We start from the raw sequence: 22690 nt of genomic DNA on the forward strand, positions 1-22690 counted from the left end.
CTAATAGTTTTTTTTCTTAAAAACGCATATCCTTTCCCATGGTTAGGCCTCGTATCCACACTACGCCGGCAAACGTAGTAGTGTCGATGTAGCCTTGGTAAATAATTAGCAGCTGATAGATAAATCTCCCCGTCGGGGAATCGAACCCCGGTCTTCCGCGTGACAGGCGGAGATACTGTCCACTATACTAACGAGGACTGCCCAAACTCTAAATTTGGCACGGCACTCGCTAGGTGGCGCCATAACAGCATTTAGGCTACAGTGAATATATGTCGAAACATTTAGATTCACTACATATTCACTGTCACTCATATCCATGACAGAGCAGCTATGACTGAATCCTGTTTAACATATCTATGTGTCAAAAATAAACATGTGAAACGGCATTTTGAACATTTGCAGTAAAATGTGATTGGTGCATTTCCCCACGAACATGCTAAAAAACCCTTTTCATCAGTTTCCGTAGTGTAGTGGTTATCACGTTCGCCTAACACGCGAAAGGTCCCCAGTTCGAAACTGGGTGGAAACACATTTCTTTGTTCGTGTTTACTTCGCACAATCAAACTCTGCTGAGTGAAAATCTCAATATCCTGCATGAAAAACTCCCTGTCGTGAAATTGTGGCTAGGCCTATCGAAGTGTCCATAGTACATTCGCCTAACACGGAAAATGTCTCTTATCCTCTCATTGTTCTTACCGTAGCTGAGCCTCAACCTCTTAGCCTCATTGGTGTTATTTTACGTTCCTGGATCCGTCTTACGTTCCTGCTTCCTTCCTACGTATTTAAATAACATAATTGAGCATATTGTTATAAAAAAATATTTAAATGTTTATGTAATTCTTATACTCTAATTGTTGTTCTTAGCCTCATTGTTCTTACCTTAGCTGAGCCTCAACCTCTTAGCCTCATTGTTGTTGTTTTACGTTCCTGGATCCTGAGGTAGGTGATCATATCGTCATTGTAAATCTCTCTTTGATAGCAGGAACATGCTCAATGCTGCTGTAAAACTTTTGTCTTTCTTGGACTATATCCACTTTAATACTGTTTTCCTTAAAAAAGCATATCTTTTACTATGTTTAGGCCTTGTATCCACACGACTCCAGCATTTCCGCGACCCTTACACAAAGACATTTGGAAATATTGCTCACCCCGTTTAAGTTTGAAAACTGCAGAGGTGCGTTGTAGTCTGTACAGGCAGAACCGGAGAACTTTGGAAAGTAATGCAGACACCCACGTCAGTCAGTTTCATCGGTTAGGTAAGCTTACATGCCTTTCAGTAGCAGTTCCACCTCATGGTTGGTCCAAGCAAGTAAATCCCTGGGCTTACTTTTCGCCATTGTTGTTCTTTCTCCAAATTCTTATCAGTATTTAAATAACATAATTGAGCATATTTTAATAAAAAAATATTTCAATATTTATGTAAATTCTTATACTCTCATTGTTGTTCTTAGCCTCATTGTTCTTACCGTAGCTGAGCCTCAACCTCTGAGCCTCATTGTTGTTGTTTTACGCTCGTGGATCTGTCTTACATTCCTGCTTCCTTCCTTCCTTCCTTCCTTCCTTCCTAAGAACTGTGAAACTTTTGTCTTTCTTGGACTATATCCACTTTAATACTGCTTTCCTTAAAAAAGCATATCTTTTGCTATGTTTAGGCCTTGTATCCACACGACTCCGGCATTTCCGCGACCCTTACACAAAGACATTTGGAAACATTGCTCACCCCGTTTAAGTTTGAAAACTGCAGGGTTGCGTTGTAGTCTGTACAGGCAGAACCGGAGAACTTTGGAAAGTAATGCAGACACCCACGTCAGTCAGTTTCATCGGTTAGGTAAGCTTACATGCCTTTCAGTAGCAGTTCCACCTCATGGTTGGTCCAAGCAAGTAAATCCCTGGGCTTACTTTTCGCCATTGTTGTTCTTTCTCCAAATTCTTATCAGTATTTAAATAACATAATTGAGCATATTTTAATAAAAAAATATTTCAATATTTATGTAAATTCTTATACTCTCATTGTTGTTCTTAGCCTCATTGTTCTTACCGTAGCTGAGCCTCAACCTCTGAGCCTCATTGTTGTTGTTTTACGCTCGTGGATCTGTCTTACATTCCTGCTTCCTTCCTTCCTTCCTTCCTTCCTTCCTAAGAACTGTGAAACTTTTGTCTTTCTTGGACTATATCCACTTTAATACTGCTTTCCTTAAAAAAGCATATCTTTTGCTATGTTTAGGCCTTGTATCCACACGACTCCGGCATTTCCGCGACCCTTACACAAAGACATTTGGAAACATTGCTCACCCCGTTTAAGTTTGAAAACTGCAGGGTTGCGTTGTAGTCTGTACAGGCAGAACCGGAGAACTTTGGAAACTAATGCAGACACCCACGTCAGTCAGTTTCATCGGTTAGGTAAGCTTACATGCCTTTCAGTAGCAGTTCCACCTCATGGTTGGTCCAAGCAAGTACATCCCTGGGCTTACTTTTCGCCATTGTTGTTCTTTCTCCAAATTCTTATCAGTATTTAAATAACATAATTGAGCATATTTTAATAAAAAAATATTTCAATGTTTATGTATATTCTTATACTCTCATTGTTGTTCTTAGCCTTATTGTTCTTACCTTAGCTGAGCCTCAACCTCTTAGCCTCATTGTTGTTGTTTTACGTTCCTGGATCTGTCTTACGTTCCTGCTTCCTTCCTACGTATTTAAATAACATAATTGAGCATATAGTAATATAAAAATATTTAAATGTTTATGTAATTCTTATACTCTAATTGTTGTTCTTAGCCTCATTGTTCTTACCTTAGCTGAGCCTCAACCTCTTAGCCTCGTTGTTGTTTTACGTTCCTGGATCCTGAGTTAGGTGATCATATCGTCACTGTAAAGCTCTCTTTGATAGCAGGAACATGCTCAGTGCTGCTGTAAAACTTTTGTCTTTCTTGGACTATATGCTCTCTAATAGTTTTTTTTCTTAAAAACGCATATCCTTTCCCATGGTTAGGCCTCGTATCCACACTACGCCGGCAAACGTAGTAGTGTCGATGTAGCCTTGGTAAATAATTAGCAGCTGATAGATAAATCTCCCCGTCGGGGAATCGAACCCCGGTCTTCCGCGTGACAGGCGGAGATACTGTCCACTATACTAACGAGGACTGCCCAAACTCTAAATTTGGCACGGCACTCGCTAGGTGGCGCCATAACAGCATTTAGGCTACAGTGAATATATGTCGAAACATTTAGATTCACTACATATTCACTGTCACTCATATCCATGACAGAGCAGCTATGACTGAATCCTGTTTAACATATCTATGTGTCAAAAATAAACATGTGAAACGGCATTTTGAACATTTGCAGTAAAATGTGATTGGTGCATTTCCCCACGAACATGCTAAAAAACCCTTTTCATCAGTTTCCGTAGTGTAGTGGTTATCACGTTCGCCTAACACGCGAAAGGTCCCCAGTTCGAAACTGGGTGGAAACACATTTCTTTGTTCGTGTTTACTTCGCACAATCAAACTCTGCTGAGTGAAAATCTCAATAACCTGCATGAAAAACTCCCTGTCGTGAAATTGTGGCTAGGCCTATCGAAGTGTCCATAGTACATTCGCCTAACACGGAAAATGTCTCTTATCCTCTCATTGTTCTTACCGTAGCTGAGCCTCAACCTCTTAGCCTCATTGGTGTTATTTTACGTTCCTGGATCCGTCTTACGTTCCTGCTTCCTTCCTACGTATTTAAATAACATAATTGAGCATATTGTTATAAAAAAATATTTAAATGTTTATGTAATTCTTATACTCTAATTGTTGTTCTTAGCCTCATTGTTCTTACCTTAGCTGAGCCTCAACCTCTTAGCCTCATTGTTGTTGTTTTACGTTCCTGGATCCTGAGGTAGGTGATCATATCGTCATTGTAAATCTCTCTTTGATAGCAGGAACATGCTCAATGCTGCTGTAAAACTTTTGTCTTTCTTGGACTATATCCACTTTAATACTGTTTTCCTTAAAAAAGCATATCTTTTACTATGTTTAGGCCTTGTATCCACACGACTCCAACATTTCCGCGACCCTTACACAAAGACATTTGGAAATATTGCTCACCCCGTTTAAGTTTGAAAACTGCAGAGGTGCGTTGTAGTCTGTACAGGCAGAACCGGAGAACTTTGGAAAGTAATGCAGACACCCACGTCAGTCAGTTTCATCGGTTAGGTAAGCTTACATGCCTTTCAGTAGCAGTTCCACCTCATGGTTGGTCCAAGCAAGTAAATCCCTGGGCTTACTTTTCGCCATTGTTGTTCTTTCTCCAAATTCTTATCGGTATTTAAATAACATAATTGAGCATATTTTAATAAAAAAATATTTCAATATTTATGTAAATTCTTATACTCTCATTGTTGTTCTTAGCCTCATTGTTCTTACCGTAGCTGAGCCTCAACCTCTGAGCCTCATTGTTGTTGTTTTACGTTCGTGGATCTGTCTTACATTCCTGCTTCCTTCCTTCCTTCCTTCCTAAGAACTGTGAAACTTTTGTCTTTCTTGGACTATATCCACTTTAATACTGCTTTCCTTAAAAAAGCATATCTTTTGCTATGTTTAGGCCTTGTATCCACACGACTCCGGCATTTCCGCGACCCTTACACAAAGACATTTGGAAACATTGCTCACCCCGTTTAAGTTTGAAAACTGCAGGGTTGCGTTGTAGTCTGTACAGGCAGAACCGGAGAACTTTGGAAACTAATGCAGACACCCACGTCAGTCAGTTTCATCGGTTAGGTAAGCTTACATGCCTTTCAGTAGCAGTTCCACCTCATGGTTGGTCCAAGCAAGTACATCCCTGGGCTTACTTTTCGCCATTGTTGTTCTTTCTCCAAATTCTTATCAGTATTTAAATAACATAATTGAGCATATTTTAATAAAAAAATATTTCAATGTTTATGTATATTCTTATACTCTCATTGTTGTTCTTAGCCTTATTGTTCTTACCTTAGCTGAGCCTCAACCTCTTAGCCTCATTGTTGTTGTTTTACGTTCCTGGATCTGTCTTACGTTCCTGCTTCCTTCCTACGTATTTAAATAACATAATTGAGCATATAGTAATATAAAAATATTTAAATGTTTATGTAATTCTTATACTCTAATTGTTGTTCTTAGCCTCATTGTTCTTACCTTAGCTGAGCCTCAACCTCTTAGCCTCGTTGTTGTTTTACGTTCCTGGATCCTGAGTTAGGTGATCATATCGTCACTGTAAAGCTCTCTTTGATAGCAGGAACATGCTCAGTGCTGCTGTAAAACTTTTGTCTTTCTTGGACTATATGCTCTCTAATAGTTTTTTTTCTTAAAAACGCATATCCTTTCCCATGGTTAGGCCTCGTATCCACACTACGCCGGCAAACGTAGTAGTGTCGATGTAGCCTTGGTAAATAATTAGCAGCTGATAGATAAATCTCCCCGTCGGGGAATCGAACCCCGGTCTTCCGCGTGACAGGCGGAGATACTGTCCACTATACTAACGAGGACTGCCCAAACTCTAAATTTGGCACGGCACTCGCTAGGTGGCGCCATAACAGCATTTAGGCTACAGTGAATATATGTCGAAACATTTAGATTCACTACATATTCACTGTCACTCATATCCATGACAGAGCAGCTATGACTGAATCCTGTTTAACATATCTATGTGTCAAAAATAAACATGTGAAACGGCATTTTGAACATTTGCAGTAAAATGTGATTGGTGCATTTCCCCACGAACATGCTAAAAAACCCTTTTCATCAGTTTACGTAGTGTAGTGGTTATCACGTTCGCCTAACACGCGAAAGGTCCCCAGTTCGAAACTGGGTGGAAACACATTTCTTTGTTCGTGTTTACTTCGCACAATCAAACTCTGCTGAGTGAAAATCTCAATAACCTGCATGAAAAACTCCCTGTCGTGAAATTGTGGCTAGGCCTATCGAAGTGTCCATAGTACATTCGCCTAACACGGAAAATGTCTCTTATCCTCTCATTGTTCTTACCGTAGCTGAGCCTCAACCTCTTAGCCTCATTGGTGTTATTTTACGTTCCTGGATCCGTCTTACGTTCCTGCTTCCTTCCTACGTATTTAAATAACATAATTGAGCATATTGTTATAAAAAAATATTTAAATGTTTATGTAATTCTTATACTCTAATTGTTGTTCTTAGCCTCATTGTTCTTACCTTAGCTGAGCCTCAACCTCTTAGCCTCATTGTTGTTGTTTTACGTTCCTGGATCCTGAGGTAGGTGATCATATCGTCATTGTAAATCTCTCTTTGATAGCAGGAACATGCTCAATGCTGCTGTAAAACTTTTGTCTTTCTTGGACTATATCCACTTTAATACTGTTTTCCTTAAAAAAGCATATCTTTTACTATGTTTAGGCCTTGTATCCACACGACTCCAGCATTTCCGCGACCCTTACACAAAGACATTTGGAAATATTGCTCACCCCGTTTAAGTTTGAAAACTGCAGAGGTGCGTTGTAGTCTGTACAGGCAGAACCGGAGAACTTTGGAAAGTAATGCAGACACCCACGTCAGTCAGTTTCATCGGTTAGGTAAGCTTACATGCCTTTCAGTAGCAGTTCCACCTCATGGTTGGTCCAAGCAAGTAAATCCCTGGGCTTACTTTTCGCCATTGTTGTTCTTTCTCCAAATTCTTATCAGTATTTAAATAACATAATTAAGCATATTTTAATAAAAAAATATTTCAATATTTATGTAAATTCTTATACTCTCATTGTTGTTCTTAGCCTCATTGTTCTTACCGTAGCTGAGCCTCAACCTCTGAGCCTCATTGTTGTTGTTTTACGTTCGTGGATCTGTCTTACATTCCTGCTTCCTTCCTTCCTTCCTTCCTTCCTTCCTTCCTAAGAACTGTGAAACTTTTGTCTTTCTTGGACTATATCCACTTTAATACTGCTTTCCTTAAAAAAGCATATCTTTTGCTATGTTTAGGCCTTGTATCCACACGACTCCGGCATTTCCGCGACCCTTACACAAAGACATTTGGAAACATTGCTCACCCCGTTTAAGTTTGAAAACTGCAGAGTTGCGTTGTAGTCTGTACAGGCAGAACCGGAGAACTTTGGAAAGTAATGCAGACACCCACGTCAGTCAGTTTCATCGGTTAGGTAAGCTTACATGCCTTTCAGTAGCAGTTCCACCTCATGGTTGGTCCAAGCAAGTAAATCCCTGGGCTTACTTTTCGCCATTGTTGTTCTTTCTCCAAATTCTTATCAGTATTTAAATAACATAATTAAGCATATTTTAATAAAAAAATATTTCAATATTTATGTAAATTCTTATACTCTCATTGTTGTTCTTAGCCTCATTGTTCTTACCGTAGCTGAGCCTCAACCTCTGAGCCTCATTGTTGTTGTTTTACGTTCGTGGATCTGTCTTACATTCCTGCTTCCTTCCTTCCTTCCTTCCTTCCTTCCTAAGAACTGTGAAACTTTTGTCTTTCTTGGACTATATCCACTTTAATACTGCTTTCCTTAAAAAAGCATATCTTTTGCTATGTTTAGGCCTTGTATCCACACGACTCCGGCATTTCCGCGACCCTTACACAAAGACATCTGGAAACATTGCTCACCCTGTTTAAGTTTGAAAACTGCAGGGTTGCGTTGTAGTCTGTACAGGCAGAACCGGAGAACTTTGGAAACAAATGCAGACACCCACGTCAGTCAGTTTCATCGGTTAGGTAAGCTTACATGCCTTTCAGTAGCAGTTCCACCTCATGGTTGGTCCAATCAAATAACTCCCTGGGCTTACTTTTCGCCATTGTTGTTCTTTCTCCAAATTCTTATCAGTATTTAAATAACATAATTGAGCATATTTTAATAAAAAAATATTTATGTAAATTCTTATACTCTCATTGTTGTTCTTAACCTCATTGTTCTTACCTTAGCTGAGCCTCAACCTTTTAGCCTCATTGTTGTTGTTTCACGTTCCTGGATCCGTCTTACGTTCCTTCTTCCTTCCTACGTATTTAAATAACATAATTGAGCATATTTTAATGAAAACATATTTAAATGGTTATGTAATTCTTAAGGTCCCCTGTTCGAAACTGGGCGGAAACACATTTCTTTGTTCGTGTTTACTTCGCACAATCAAACTCTGCTGAGTTAAAATCTCAATAACCTGCATAGAAAACTCCCTGTTGTGAAATTGTGGCTAGGCCTACCGAAGTGTCCATAGTACATTCGCCTAACATGCAAAATGTCTCTTATACTCTCATTGTTGTTCTTAGCCTCATTGTTCTTACCTTAGCTGAGCCTCAACCTCTTAGCGTCATTGTTGTTGTTTTACGTTCCTGGATCCTTCTTACGTTCCTCTTGCATCCCTGCAATCGGTTGCCATTTTGGGGCACGCAGGGGGCAGCTGCAGCCACTAATCCAGTGAGAAGAGCATCTCCAATTGCTCCACATAACATTTAACCAAATTACTGTATGTATGAATGACTGATGTCTTTCAGACCTTACCACCTTGCTGGAGTATGTATTGCACCCCTGCTCTGCTGTGCTAAGATTTACTATTGGAGTTCAGCAGCTTGATGGACGTTGGGATAAATGATAACTTTAGTCTGTTTTATTTACATCTCGGCACACAGAATCTTCTTCCTGATGGCAGAAGTTCATATTCAGGAAAGAGAGGGTGTAGGGAGTCTGCAGTGATTCTTTCAGCTTGTTTTCTAACAGCTTGCCTGTACAGGCTCTGTATGGGCTTGTACTCTTTCCTCCCTTGTGAGGATGTGCCTCACAAGACTATGAGGCACATCCTCATTTTCTTGTGTGTGCCGACCAGCCTGCGGATTAGCTGCACTGTTAAGTTGCCAAACCATGTTGTGATTCCATATCTGATAATGCTCTCCAAAATTGCCGGTAGAACATGAGCACGATCTGGCTGCTTACTCCATACTCCAGTGTACTCCAACAGTGTAGCATATGTCTAGGGCTTTTATTGTGAAAGGTAAGAATGGAAAGAAAGTCTCTGGTGAATGCTGCATTTGTGATAGTTGAAAGGAGTAGTAAAGTTTCCCTCTATACAGTCTGTAGGTCAGACATCAGCCTCTGTGTTGTTGTATTATGATCATCGGTAAACACAACGTGATTGGTTGATGTCTTTATTCGCGTTGCGAAAGCTCAGAGAGACCGATCGTTTTGAAAACAATTACGTCGCTTTATCTCAACGTAATATTTGCGCTCTCTGTGAAAGTATTCGTGATCAAAACAACATATTGACGTGCAAATTAATCACATGAAAAAAAAAATAAAACGGTGTGTAAAGGCATTTATACAGGTGAAAAAGTCCATTAGACTCACATCAATCCTCTCTTTGTTCTGCCTGGTGTGGTTTAAGTCATAATTGACAGTCCATGAATGATGCAGGTGAGGTAGAGGTAGGAATAGATTTCAAGAAACGACATTTATGTATAAAAAATTTTTCATTGTTTAATTAAACTGTTTTTCCCAAATTGTGCTTTCTTGCCCTCCATTTGGAGACCACATTTAATATTTTCATGTTAAAATTGGTATACTATGATCAATATAAGTAAACCAGTATTATCCATCCCAAAAACTCTTCTATATAAATCTACAAGAGAAAAAAAGATCTTCCATGGTTTCAATGTCTGAGTTACAGAAAGTACAAACATTCAAATCCAAGTTAAACCTTTGATGCAATAAGTCATTACACGGGAAAATCTCGTAAGTCTCATTCAGTAAATATTATACACCGACGGGCTAGTCTAACAATCTACAAATATAGTACATTTGCTTGCGATGAGTATACAGTAGAACACTCATAAGGGTCATAAAACCGCCGAAAGCGTCATTACCGTCGCCAGCTTTTTTGACGTTCATAAGTGTTCTACTTTATACTCATCGCAAGCAAATCCTGTTACATGTTACATAACTTACGTGAGTTCTGACATGTTACATAATAAGTATTTAAACACAAAAGTTCAAAACTTTTGTCAATATGGACATGCTGTACATCGTGTTATTGGTCAAATTCTCTGCAATTCAATCATCCAGTTCATTTTACTGAAATCATAAGCACCAAAGCATTATTCATGATCTTAATGTTCATGCTATTGAAAAAAAAAGAAGAAAAAAAGGACAAAATGATGACGCTTCCCTACCTGTAGGCTGTCCTAAACGCTCAATCTCCGTCCATTCACGGCTTATTTAAATTCCTCTAGTCCGTAAGTGTCCACAGATCAAAAGGATAACAAGGGTTTTTCAAAAGAATGAATCCAGGTTATGAATATTGTCCTCTAGAGTCTAGGGATCCACAATATTGGATTTTGGCAGATATTCGATATGCCGGTATTTTCAAACTCATTTTGGCCGATACCAATACCGATATATATATACACTTTAATTTTACTGAAGAGAAATCCAATCTTCTCTCCTGTACTACCTTTACTGTATTACACTCATGTGTTGTAGATAAGGCGATACACAAGACAAACAAAACAACATTTGATTCTACCATAAATGTATAATCTTACAAATGTAGACAGACATTCACCCCTTTAAAATAGGTAAATTATTTCACTTGGAGAATACATGATATGCCAGTGCCACATTTCATTTTTAAGTTCAGACTTCAAACTTCAGTTTCAATTTTCAAATAAAAAATGTACATCATCTCCTACTTGAACAGGTCTGCCAAATGCTTCCCTGACATAGTAGTTGACATTGTACTGAAACTTACAGTGGTCAAGTGCACAAAAAAAGCAGCTGTAGTCCAGACCTACACTTCAGTCCTTAGGACCCACTTTAAAGTATAATCAAACTGACCGACATTCCGAGCTCTTTCTGTAAATCCTCCAGCCGACTGTATGCCAGCTGGGAGTGCTTGAAATGTCCAACTATTCTCCTTCCCACGTTGCAGCGTGTGTGCCATGCGCGGTAGACTTTCCACACCAAACTCCACCATAGTTTTAGCCATGTTACGGGCGTTGTCACGTAGCACGACATGTACTCGTTCTCTTTCTATTTTCCATTTCCCAAACATATTTTCAAATGTGGCTGCAATTGCAGCTGCTGTGTGAGAACCGGAGCATTCCTGTGAGTGTAGGACAGCTTTTTTAAGGGTGAAGTCTTCATCTCTCCACTGGGCAGTGAGGCTCAACATGCTAACAGGACTCACGCTTGATGTCCAAATGTCCGTGGTAAAGCTAATGTGACTAGCGCCCGCGAGGAGCTTTTCACTGTGACTGGCGACAACACTGGAGTTCAGGTACAGTCAGACTAGAGTTTAGATTCTCTGCCTGAGCCCGAACCGGGCCGGGCCGGGCCAATATTTTCCGCCGCTATCCTCGGGCCGGGCCGGGCCAGGCCCTTGATCAAGCATTTGTGTTTTTTTAATCATTACTTTATTAGCCTTATTCTGTGGGGAGAAAGCTACGGGAGAAGCTGGAGACAGCTTCTCCCGTAGCTTTGGGTGTATGTCCTGCACTGACTTGAGTGTGAGGTAAACTGTGCTGTGTCTCCCCCATCAGCACTGTTGTCGGCCAGTGCGTCAGCATGCAGACCGTGCCGAAGGACAGTATTAATTAGGTGATCGAGACAAGAAAGTCTCCTATATGGTTGTTGCTGCCTTGATCTGTTACCCACACTATTCGGCTGAGGGAGCTAGGGTCGAGTTTTTTTCATTCTGAATAAACAAACAGCGCAGTTTACATGCTTCGTCCTTGTTGCATTACCTGTATTTATTAAGATAATTATAAACAGATTTCTGTAGTTCAAACAACTCGGAATTGTAGTTGAGAACGTCAGTTATAATGGCCCACGTATTAAAAAATTGTCGGGTTTAAATCGGGCTTGGGCTCATAATTACAGTTAATGTGTCGGGCCGGGCCGGGTTTGGACGCAACATGCACAAGCTCGGGTAGGGTCGGGCTTTATTTATATATATATATATATATATATATATATCTTGATGCTGCACTTTCATATGGCTCTTTGTAGCATTACCTATTTAAAGCTAATGTACTTGCACTTACTACTTGTTGTCTGGAGTTTGCACCTTCAAGGTTGAACTCACTTAATTGTAAGTCGCTTTAGATAAAAGTGTCAGCTAAATGACATGTAATGTAATGTAATAATGTAAATTGCATTCTGGGAGTTGTTGTCTTTCATCCACATGAGCCAAAAATAAATTTTCTGGGTCTAGAAGGTACCAACTTCTAAAAAAATATTCACATTTCTAATACATAAATGACCCAATTTAAATACATATTCATCTTTCCAGCGGTGAAATATCTCTTTAACCGTCCCTTTGTTGCTTTGCGATGTGATCTTGAGATTTGACGTTCATTTTCAAAACGATGATGTAGAGTGTTTTGCAGTCAACGGCTCAGCTACAGTTAATATTGTATAACAGTACCATGACACTCTGCTGTTTTAGCACTGTTGAATAGAATAAAACGTATCCACAGACAATGGGCAAGTGAGCCTTCTTCTGTACCAAATGAATGTTTGGTGCACTAAAAGACAAAGAAATATCCCCCTTTCATTTATTATATTAATATCTTATTTTTTCTATATGGTGTCACAAACCGGCTCAAAAAGAGGGGAGTCCAAACAGGTTCAAGTGCCAATGAAAGGTTTATTGATAAATAAACATGATAACTAATTACAAAAACATGAGGTGTGGTGAGTAAATAGGATCAGTGGTGTGTGGAGTGTATGGATGAGTGAGGAATGTATGGATGCATTAGCCAATTAACCCTCCCAAACTGCCAGCTCCTGCAGGAAGCAGGCAGAAAAGGGAGGGGTCGTAACAATGGATATGACGAAGTTTCGACCACAAATGCTTTTCCTCGGGTAAATGTGAGGGTGTGTGCCACATTGTTGTGTCCGTATTTTTCCATGTTTTTGTCTGGATCTCCACAAAATTTCGAATTTGAAATTGTTTGCTTAACTTTTTCAAATGTGCTGGCCACTCGGATCCCAAACAAGCAAAAAACGTTACTGCCAATCGAGAATGTGGAGACCGCAGGTTTTATGGTTAATTTAATAGTCCGATGGATAATTGCTGCTCGTGAAAATGATTGTTGCAGTGTATTTTTTTTTTACATTTCGCATCGATGCAGTGCATGTTCTGAAATAAAAATAAACATTGCCCTGACACAGCGTTGTTTAGGCTTTTTTAGTCAGAGAAGCTACGTAGGCAGTGTAATTTTTTTTTTGTTCCGTTACCTCCAACCCCCGTTTTGAGTCGCCGGATCCACCCCCCCTCTGCGCTTCGGGACCTCCCACTTTACAAATTAAGCACTGGCCGGATGCATGTATTTTCCGTTTCCTGGAATTCCTTCCTTTGGAATTTTAAATTCGGTGGATTTCTGAGGACTATGGTTAGCTGCTCCTCAGGTCTCTACAGGGTAAATCTAGACAGCTAGCTAGACTATCTGTCCAATCTGAGTTTTCCCTCGTGCAACTATTTTGCAGCGGCTCTGTGCGGCATTTAGCACCGCCCGTGACGATTGTGATTGGTTTAAAGAAATTCAATTAAACCAGAGCACGTTTTGCTCACAACCCCGAATGCTATGTATATATATCGATGATGTCATCGCCATACTTCTCGACCTCTTACTCTTACTCTCTCTTGCTCCCTGACACTTCCCTCTGCCAGTCCTTCTACACAAGATATATTGCTAACGTTATGTAGCTAACGTTAAAAATCGCTAAAGTAGCTGACCGCTGTTTATAAAGTGGAAGTAGAAAATTTATCAACTAGCTAGCCATCTGTCTGCTTATCAACTCCTTGAACGGATTATAGTAACTTTTACCACGGCTTATTGTAGAAAGGCTACTGCAAGAAAAACGTGTACATTATCAAAAAGTAGTAGTAGTAGAATCAAATCTATGTGGAGGGAGAAATGTTGAATTTGTGGTGAATAAGATACAGCAAGCAGTTGATGTAGTGGATAAATGGTCCATTAGATCGGGTTTTAGGATCTCAATTGATAAAACCAAAACAATGTTTTTCTCAAGAAATTAAATAACTAAGGATATAAAAGTGAAATTGTCTGCTAATGAATTAGAAAGGGTTGACTCCTTTAAATACCTGGGCATATGGTTTGATCAAAGATTAACATGGGCAATGCATATACAAAAAATAATTGATAAATGCAAGAAAGTATTAAATGTAATGAGGTGTCTATGCGGAGTGAAGCGGGGAGCAAGTAGACCTGCTCTAAGAACAATTTACACGATTGATCAGGTCGGTATTAGATTATGGGAGCTTAATATATGGGTCTTCAGCCAAAACATTGCTGAGTAAGTTGGATGTGATCCAAAATCAAGCGTTAAGATTGTGCTGTGGTGCTGTCAAAACTACACCAGTGACAGCTATCCAGGTGGAGATGGGAGAAATGCCTCTTAACCTTAGAAGAGATCAGCTAGCCCTTGTGTATTGGGCAAACTTGAGGGGTCATAATGAAAATCATATGAGTCAATCAGTTTTGAAGCAATGCCAAGAATGTGGAAATGCTCAAGTCAGAAGTTTTGGTTGGGGTGATCAAGTATAAGGTAAATGAAATGGCGTTGAATGAATTAAAAATAAGTCCTACTGTACCTTTGCCAACTGCTCCACCATGGGAAGAAGAAATGTCCATTGATCTGGGGTTGTTAGAAGAAAAGAAAGGAATTGGCATGGACAAATATAGGGTGCAGAGGTATAAAGAGAATGTAACTATATACACGGATGCATCTAAACGGACTGATGAAAGAATAGGGGTTGCTTATGTCATCCCAAAATTAAAAGTTAAAATAGGTAAAAGAATCAGTGATGATTTAGCAGTTTACACAGCAGAGTTGGTCACTGTGTGGTTAGCTCTGCTATGGGTGGAAGTCAATAAGCCAAGGAAGGCAGTAATTGCTTCAGATTCCAGCTCAGTGTTGATCAGCATCAAAACCTTTCAGTCAAAAATCAAGGCAGGATATTGTGTTTGAAATAGTACAAGCTGCAAACAATCTGTTACAGTCAGGAACCGAGATAACTCTTGTATGGGTACCAGCTCATATAGGAGTTGTAGGAAATGAGTTAGCAGATAAATGTGCTAAGCAAGCAGCTGGAAATTCCAGAGTAGATATTGATGTCAATTAAAGCAAAGCATGGTATGGTTGAAAACTTAGTTAAGGGAAAATGGCAAACATTATGGGACAATGGGCAGACTGGAAGACAGTTCTATAATATCCAGAATAAAGTGGGAAAGAGCAGAAATATGAACAGAAGCAAGGAGGAGGAGGATGTATTTTCAAGAATGAGATATGGACTCACAAGATTAAATAATACTTTGTTAATAATGAAGAAGCATGCTGATGGCAAATGTGTATTCTGTGATAGTCCAGACTCTGTAGAGCATGCTATTCTACACTGTCCTAAATGTCAGGAAGAAAGACAAAGATTAATCTCACAATTGCAAGGAAAACAGTTAAGGTTAAACTTAGAGGACATTCTACAAAGAAGCTCAGGTGAAATATGTTTTAACCCTTGTGTTGACTTCGGGTCACATTGACCCATTTTAAATTTTAAAAAAGAAAATATGGGACGTAGAAATAAGCGCTGAAAATGTGTAGAAGAAAAATAAAAAAATGTAAAACGTTGGAAAAAGCAAAAACAAACTGAAAAAAAGGCATCAAAAACGTCGAAAAAAATGTCATTGAAGGAAAGACAACACAAGGGTTAAATATGTATTTAGCTTCCTGAGGAATACAAAACTATCCATCTTCGTCCGCTTATCCGGTCTCGGGTCGCAGGGGTAGCAGCTCCAGCAGGGGACCCCAAACTTCCCTTTCCCGAGCCACATTAACGAGCTCCGACTGGGGGATCCCGAGGCGTTCCCAGGCCAAGTTGGAGATATAATCTCTCCACCTAGTCCTGGGTCTTCCCCGAGGCCTCCTCCCAGCTGGACGTGCCTGGAACACCTCCCTAGGGAGGCGCCCAGGGGGCATCCTTACCAGATGCCCGAACCACCTCAACTGACTCCTTTCGACGCGAAGGAGCAGCGGCTCTACTCCGAGCTCCTCACGGATGACTGAGCTTCTCACCCTATCTCTAAGGGAGACACCAGCCACCCTCCTGAGGAAACCCATTTCGGCCGCTTGTACCCTGGATCTCGTTCTTTCGGTCATGACCCAGCCTTCATGACCATAAGTGAGGGTAGGAACGAAAACTGACCGGTAGATCGAGAGCTTTGCCTTCTGGCTCAGCTCTCTTTTCGTCACAACGGTGCGATAAATTGAATGTAATACCGCACCCGCTGCGCCGATTCTCCGACCAATCTCCCGCTCCATTGTTCCCTCACTCGCGAACAAGACTCCAAGGTACTTGAACTCCTTCACTTGGGGTAAGGACTCATTCCCTACCTGGAGAAGGCACTCCATCGGTTTCCTGCTGAGAACCATGGCCTCCGATTTAGAGGTGCTGATCCTCATCCCAGCCGCTTCACACTCGGCTGCGAACCGATCCAGTGAGTGCTGAAGGTCACAGGCCGATGATGCCATCAGGACCACATCATCTGCAAAAATGTTGCAGATGATGTTGCAAAAGTGATGAGATCCCCAGCCCACCAAACTGCAACCCCTCTCCACCCCGACTACGCCTCGATATCCTGTCCATAAATACTACAAACAGGATTGGTGACAAAGCGCAGCCCTGGCGGAGGCCAACTCTCACGTGAAACGAGTCCGACTTACTGCCGAGAACCCGGACACAGCTCTCGCTTTGGTCGTACAGAGATTGGATGGCCCTGAGAAGGGACCCCCTCACCCCATACTCCCGTAGCACCTTCCACAGTATCTCCCGGGGGACCCGGTCATACGCCTTCTCCAGATCCACAAAGCACATGTAGACCGGTTGGGCATACTCCCAGGCTCCCTCCAAGATCCTTGCAAGAGTAAAGATCTGGTCCGTTGTTCCACGACCAGGACGGAATCCGCATTGTTCCTCTTCAACCTGAGGTTCGACTATCGACCGAACCCTCCTTTCCAGCACCTTGGAGTAGACTTTACCAGGGAGGCTGAGAAGTGTGATACCCCTATAATTGGCACACACCCTCTGGTCCCCCTTTTTGAAAAGGGGAACCACCACCCCGGTCTGCCACTCCTTAGGCACCGTCCCAGACTTCCACGCAATGTTGAAGAGGCGTGTCAACCAAGACAACCCCTCCACACCCAGAGCTTTAAGCATTTCTGGACGGATCTCATCAATCCCTGGGGCTTTGCCACTGTGGAGTTTTTTAACTACCTCAGCAACTTCCACCAGGGAAATTGACGACAATCCCCCATCATCCTCCAGCTCTGCCTCTACCATAGATGGCATATTAGTCGGATTTAGGAGTTCCTCAAAGTGCACCTTCCACCGCCCTATTACCTCCTCAGTTGAGGTCAACAGCGTCCCATCCTTACTGTACACAGCTTGGATGGTTTCCCGCTTCCCCCTCCTGAGGTGGCGAACAGTTTTCCAGAAGCACCTTGGTGCCGACCGAAAGTCCTTCTCCATGTCTTCTCCGAACTTCTCCCACACCCGCTGCTTTGCCTCTTTCACGGCACAGGCTGCAGCCCTTCGGGCCCTTCGGTACCTTGCAACTGCCTCCGGAGTCCTCTGGGATAACATATCCCGGAAAGACTCCTTCTTCAGTCGGACGGCTTCCCTGACCACCGGTATCCACCACGGTGTTCGTGGGTTACCGCTTCTTGAGGCACCTAAGACCCTAAGACCACAGCTCCTCGCCACAGCTTCAGCAATGGAAACTTTGAACATTGTCCACTCGGGTTCAATGCCCCCAGCCTCCACAGGGATGCACGAAAAGCTCCGCCGGAGGTGTGAGTTGAAAGTCTGTCGGACAGGGGCCTCCTCCAGACGTTCCCAATTTACCCGCACTACCCGTTTGGGCTTACCAGGTCTGTCCAGAGTCTTCCCCCACCCCCTGACCCAACTCACCACCAGATGGTGATCGGTTGAGAGCTCTGCCCCTCTCTTCACCCGAGTGTCCAAAACATACGGCCTCAGATCAGATGAAACGATTATAAAATTGATCATTGACCTTTGGCCTAGGGTGCTTTGGTACCAAGTACACTTATGAGCATCCCTATGTTCGAAAATGGTGTTTGTTATAGACAATCCATGACTAGCACAGAAGTCCAACAACAAACAACCACTCTGGTTTAGATCAGGGAGGCCGTTCCTCCCAATCACGCCTCTCCATGTGTCTCCATCATTGCCCACGTGCGCGTTGAAGTCCCCCAGCAGAACTATGGAGTCCCCCACTGGAGCCCCATACAGGACTCCACTCAAGGTCTCCAAGAAGGCCGAATACTCCGAACTCTGTTTGGTGCATATGCACAAACAACAGTCAGAGTTTTCCCCCCCACAACCCGTAGGCGTAGGGAGGCGACCCTCTCGTCCACCGGGGTAAACTCCAACGTAGCGGCGCTCAGCCGGGGGCTTGTGAGTATCCCCACACCCGCCCAGCGCCTCACACCCTGGGCAACTCCGGAGAAGAGTCCAACCCCTATCCAGGAGTATGGTTCCAGAACCGAGACTGTGCATCGAGGTAAGCCCCACCAGATCTAACCGGTAGCGCTCCACCTCCCACACCAGTTCCAGCTCCTTCCCCCACAGAGAGGTGACATTCCACGTCCCCAGAGCCAGCGTCTGCTGCCCGGGTCTGGTCCGTCAAGGCCCCTGACCTTCACTGCCACCCATGTGGCAACGCACCCGACCCCAGCGGTTCCTCCCACAGATGGTGGGCCCTTGGGATGGAGAGATGGATGCCACGTAGCTTTTTCGGGCTGTGCCCAGCCGGGCTCTGTGGCAAACCCGGCCACCAGACGCTCGCTGACGAGCCCTCCATCTGGGCCTGGCTCCAGACGGGGGCCCCGGGCAGGGTCACTCCATCTCTTCCTCGGTCACTCATAGGTTTTTGAACCATTCTTTGTCTGGCCCCTCACCTGAGACCACTTTGCCTTGGGAGACCCTACCAGGAGCACAAAGCTCCAGACAACACAGCCCTCAGGTTCATAGGGACACACAAACCTCTCCACCACGATAAGGTGATGGTTCCCGGAGAGGAATACAGAACTAATTCAAAGAATTTAGTTTTGTTTTTTTGTTTTAATTTGTTTGTTTTGTTTTGTTTTATTTATTTATTTATTTTTTTAATCATATTTGGAAAGGTTAGACTCTCATCACCACACCCCAGTCCAGTTGGTGGCGGTAATGCACCATTAAAGTTAGTTGCCAACCGCCATAAAACCGGAAGAAGAAGAAGACGTCACTTCCTGTTTACGTTTCCATAAATGACGTCATGCGGAACAAACAGTTTCAAAACCGTAACAGCGGATAACTTGAGAAACAACTCTTCAATGTTCTTGTGACGGCTGGATTAAAATATCGTCTAGTTTACCTACGTACTGGAACATCGTGGAGATTGAATGACCTACGTTTTCAACTGTTCTGTTCATATTTGAGGACCCGGAGGAAGCTAGCCTGGCTGCTAAGTGAAGCTAACGTTAAGTAGGTAGCTGGGAGCTAGCTAGCCAGTTAGCAACATTAACTCAACAGGACTTCATCTTTAAACCAAGGGCTCAACATCTGTTAGTATGGAGAATAAATATAACCTCAAGAGTCCAGAGGCCTGTACTACGAATCAAGATTAACGTGTCCTGGATTTCTTTCAGTTACCCGGCTTCACCTAACCTAACAACCGCGGTCCCGCATAAGCTGTGTCACGACAGTGGTTATCAACTAGTTCAGTCAACCCAGGTTTTTCCAATCTAGAGACGCGCACGTTCACATAAAAGAGGCGGTGTTTGCGCACCACGACCAATCGCAAACATCTACCAGAGCTGCATCTTTTAAACAAGAAGAACAAATATATAATATAATTCTACATAAATATGAAGAACACAGACACGGTTTTACAGGCAAAACGCAGGAAGGAAAGCTGGCAAAAAAGCAGACGCTGTTATGCGTAAATCACAACGTTTAGCTTATCAATATCCAGTGGTGTAGTCTACGTGATAGTAAGCTCCAGGATTTCCATATACTCACTTAAAAATGCCCAATGACACGTAACAACATACTTTCCATTATATGTTTGATATATTTTGAATTGTCATCTGTGCTTTATTCTTCACATAGGCTCAATGGAGGTATTTCACCATAAATTGGTGCATAAAAGTGTATCGGAATGCAGGAATGAAGTTGTTGATGCTTAAAACTTCCCTGGGGGAGGACACCCAGACCCCCCACTATGATATGCCCCCCTCCTCCCCCAAAGGCAGATTCTGGCCAATATACAGTACAGTACACCCACTACAATACATTAGACTAAACTGGTCACTTCCCCATCAGTCAGGCACAAGATCAGACCATAATTACACTTTTGCTTTCCATAAACTGTCGTTGCTTTAGGCTTTTATTTCAGTTGCAACCCCAGCAGTGGTACGCGATCGTGAGAGAAAATAAACATAAAAACATAATTTAAACCGATGTGCGCATTGGCAACACATGGCTCAAGAAGCCAACAAATAGCCTATACGTAATTCCCTCCGCTGAAAATCTATATCTTTCATAAAGATACCGATCAGGGAATGTTAACGGGGTTGTCGGTCTTTAAATGTGTTAACTTTTATGAGCGCACCTCTCTCTCTCTGCGCACCGAGCTCCAGCTGATCTTCTAAGAATGGTGACGCCGTTATCAGTCGAGTATTGATTGGTCAGTAGGCGGGGCTTTTACACTGGTTAATCTCCAACATAACCTGCTCCTGACCAGGTTAGGTGTTCAGCATGAGTTACCACGGCGATTGAACCCGATAACAACTAATCCAACTTCGTAATACAGAAAACCCTGGGTTGAACCTGAAGTTAGCTCGTTAACGCCAAATCTCGCTTCGTAGTACAGGCCTCAGGTAAGCTCTCTTTACAAGTGTTGTTGTTCTGCATAGAGGTCGACCAATATAGGTTTTCTCTGGCCGATGCCGATATTTAGAAATCAGGGTCAGCCGATGGCCAATAAATGCTGCCGATTTATTTTGGCCGATATTTGGCCGATATGTGCTTGTTTTTAAACCTCTATTTGAAAGATAAAATGTAACACTAATATACACAGAATTTCTCAACAAAAACATGTATTGAACACTTCACCAATCTACACTTGTATACTTCAATTAAAAATGTATAATGTAAAAACATACTGTATATTGTATAAATAATGTATGAAAAATATATTAAATAAACGAAACAGGTAAGAAGAAAATAAACTGTCAAATAAACTTTTCAATGAAAAAATAAAGTTTAGTGCAGTTTAAACTTCTGAGAATACAAATCTGCAAGCTTCACAGAAAGTGACATGTTATTAATCTCAACACTATTTCCTCCTAACTCCTGTTGAATCACATAAGACTAGGGCTATCTAAAGTCAATTCTTGTTCACCTTGTTTGTTAGATCATTGTTCATTTGTTGAAGTGTTTTATCTGTGTTTTGGGGACCCTACTGTTAGCCTACATGTCCTGTTGCACTCATTAGGATCTTATCTGAGCAGATTTCTGTCATTCAAACAACTCTTAGTTGTAATTTAAAACTTGTCCAACCAAATTTATAAAATTAAGGGTTTTATTCGTGCTCGAGTCCATAGATGCAGTTAATGGATACAGGCACGGAGAACTGAAGGCTCTGTTAGCAACGATTAGCTCCGCTAGCGGTTAGCTCCAGTTAGCTCCGTTATAGGAGTGGATGAGACTGCCACGGACAGGGGTAACAACCAGACTCTGATAAATGACATTCGGGGAGCTTCCACAGCGGTGTGGCCGCGGTGTTTTGTACAGTTTTATTAGTAGGCTACAGTTAATCCCAAGGCAAGAACACCAGCAACATGCTACTACTAACGGTAGCGTCTGAGCCTGAAGCGACTGAGGGGCTGGAGGCAGCTGGTCTGGGTGCGCTGTAAAAAATGTTGCCTATTCATGTTTTTAACACTAGGCTGCCCGCAGATGCGCCTGCCTATTAATCGGCTTGATATACTGGGATATTGGCCGATGCCGATGATGTATTTGCTAACATGGGGTCCGTTTCAGGAAGGAGGTTTAACAAACTCTGAGTCTAACCCTGAGAGATGGGAAACTCTGAGTTTTCGGTTCCAGAACAGCTGATTCAAGTTGGTTCAATCAACTCAGAGTAGGTTGACTCAGAGCTAAGCGCGTGCACCACCACTATAAAAATGCAGCATGAATGGAGCCATGATACTATGATTCACCATGGTAACAACCACAAACAAATCGGTCGGCATACTTTACCCCTCTGGAAATGGAACTAGGCCTACTCATGCGCACATACAGCGAGTTTGAATATATATTTTGTTAAAAATAGTAACACGGCTGCAGCTGCAAAATAGCGAGAATAGGTGTGGGAGAAAATTGCTGCTCGAGTCAATGCATAAGCATTGACAGTGTATTCATTTCATATTTAATCACGGGTAACCTATAATATTACTGGTGAAAACTGAAATGGTATTACACCTATAATTTCATTTAGGTGCAATCCTGCGGGCGAAAAAGTAGCTACTACTAATCCTATTCTGAGGCTGCAGCACCATGTCATCCGTTTAATTCTTTTTAATGGCTCTCACTGGTTTGTGTCCAGGGAACACTACAAA

The 22690-nt window shown here is 42.1% G+C and overlaps 6 non-coding genes across 6 annotated transcripts; 3 read left to right on the forward strand and 3 right to left on the reverse strand.

Annotated features, from left to right (window-relative positions):
• Positions 1-125: 125 nt before the first annotated feature.
• On the reverse strand, positions 126-197 carry trnad-guc. The gene has a single exon. It is a non-coding gene; the product is annotated as a tRNA-Asp (tRNA).
• Positions 198-456: 259 nt separating this feature from the next.
• Positions 457-529, forward strand: trnav-aac. Its single transcript has one exon. It is a non-coding gene; the product is annotated as a tRNA-Val (tRNA).
• A 2542-nt stretch (positions 530-3071) lies between these two features.
• Positions 3072-3143, reverse strand: trnad-guc. The gene has a single exon. It is a non-coding gene; the product is annotated as a tRNA-Asp (tRNA).
• Positions 3144-3402: 259 nt separating this feature from the next.
• Positions 3403-3475, forward strand: trnav-aac. Its single transcript has one exon. It is a non-coding gene; the product is annotated as a tRNA-Val (tRNA).
• Positions 3476-5437: 1962 nt separating this feature from the next.
• Positions 5438-5509, reverse strand: trnad-guc. Its single transcript has one exon. It is a non-coding gene; the product is annotated as a tRNA-Asp (tRNA).
• Positions 5510-5768: 259 nt separating this feature from the next.
• On the forward strand, positions 5769-5841 carry trnav-aac. Its single transcript has one exon. It is a non-coding gene; the product is annotated as a tRNA-Val (tRNA).
• The last annotated feature ends 16849 nt before the right edge of the window (positions 5842-22690 follow it).

This window comes from Sander lucioperca, chromosome 19, assembly GCF_008315115.2.
Source record: "Sander lucioperca isolate FBNREF2018 chromosome 19, SLUC_FBN_1.2, whole genome shotgun sequence".
Taxonomy (NCBI): Eukaryota; Metazoa; Chordata; class Actinopteri; order Perciformes; family Percidae; genus Sander; species Sander lucioperca.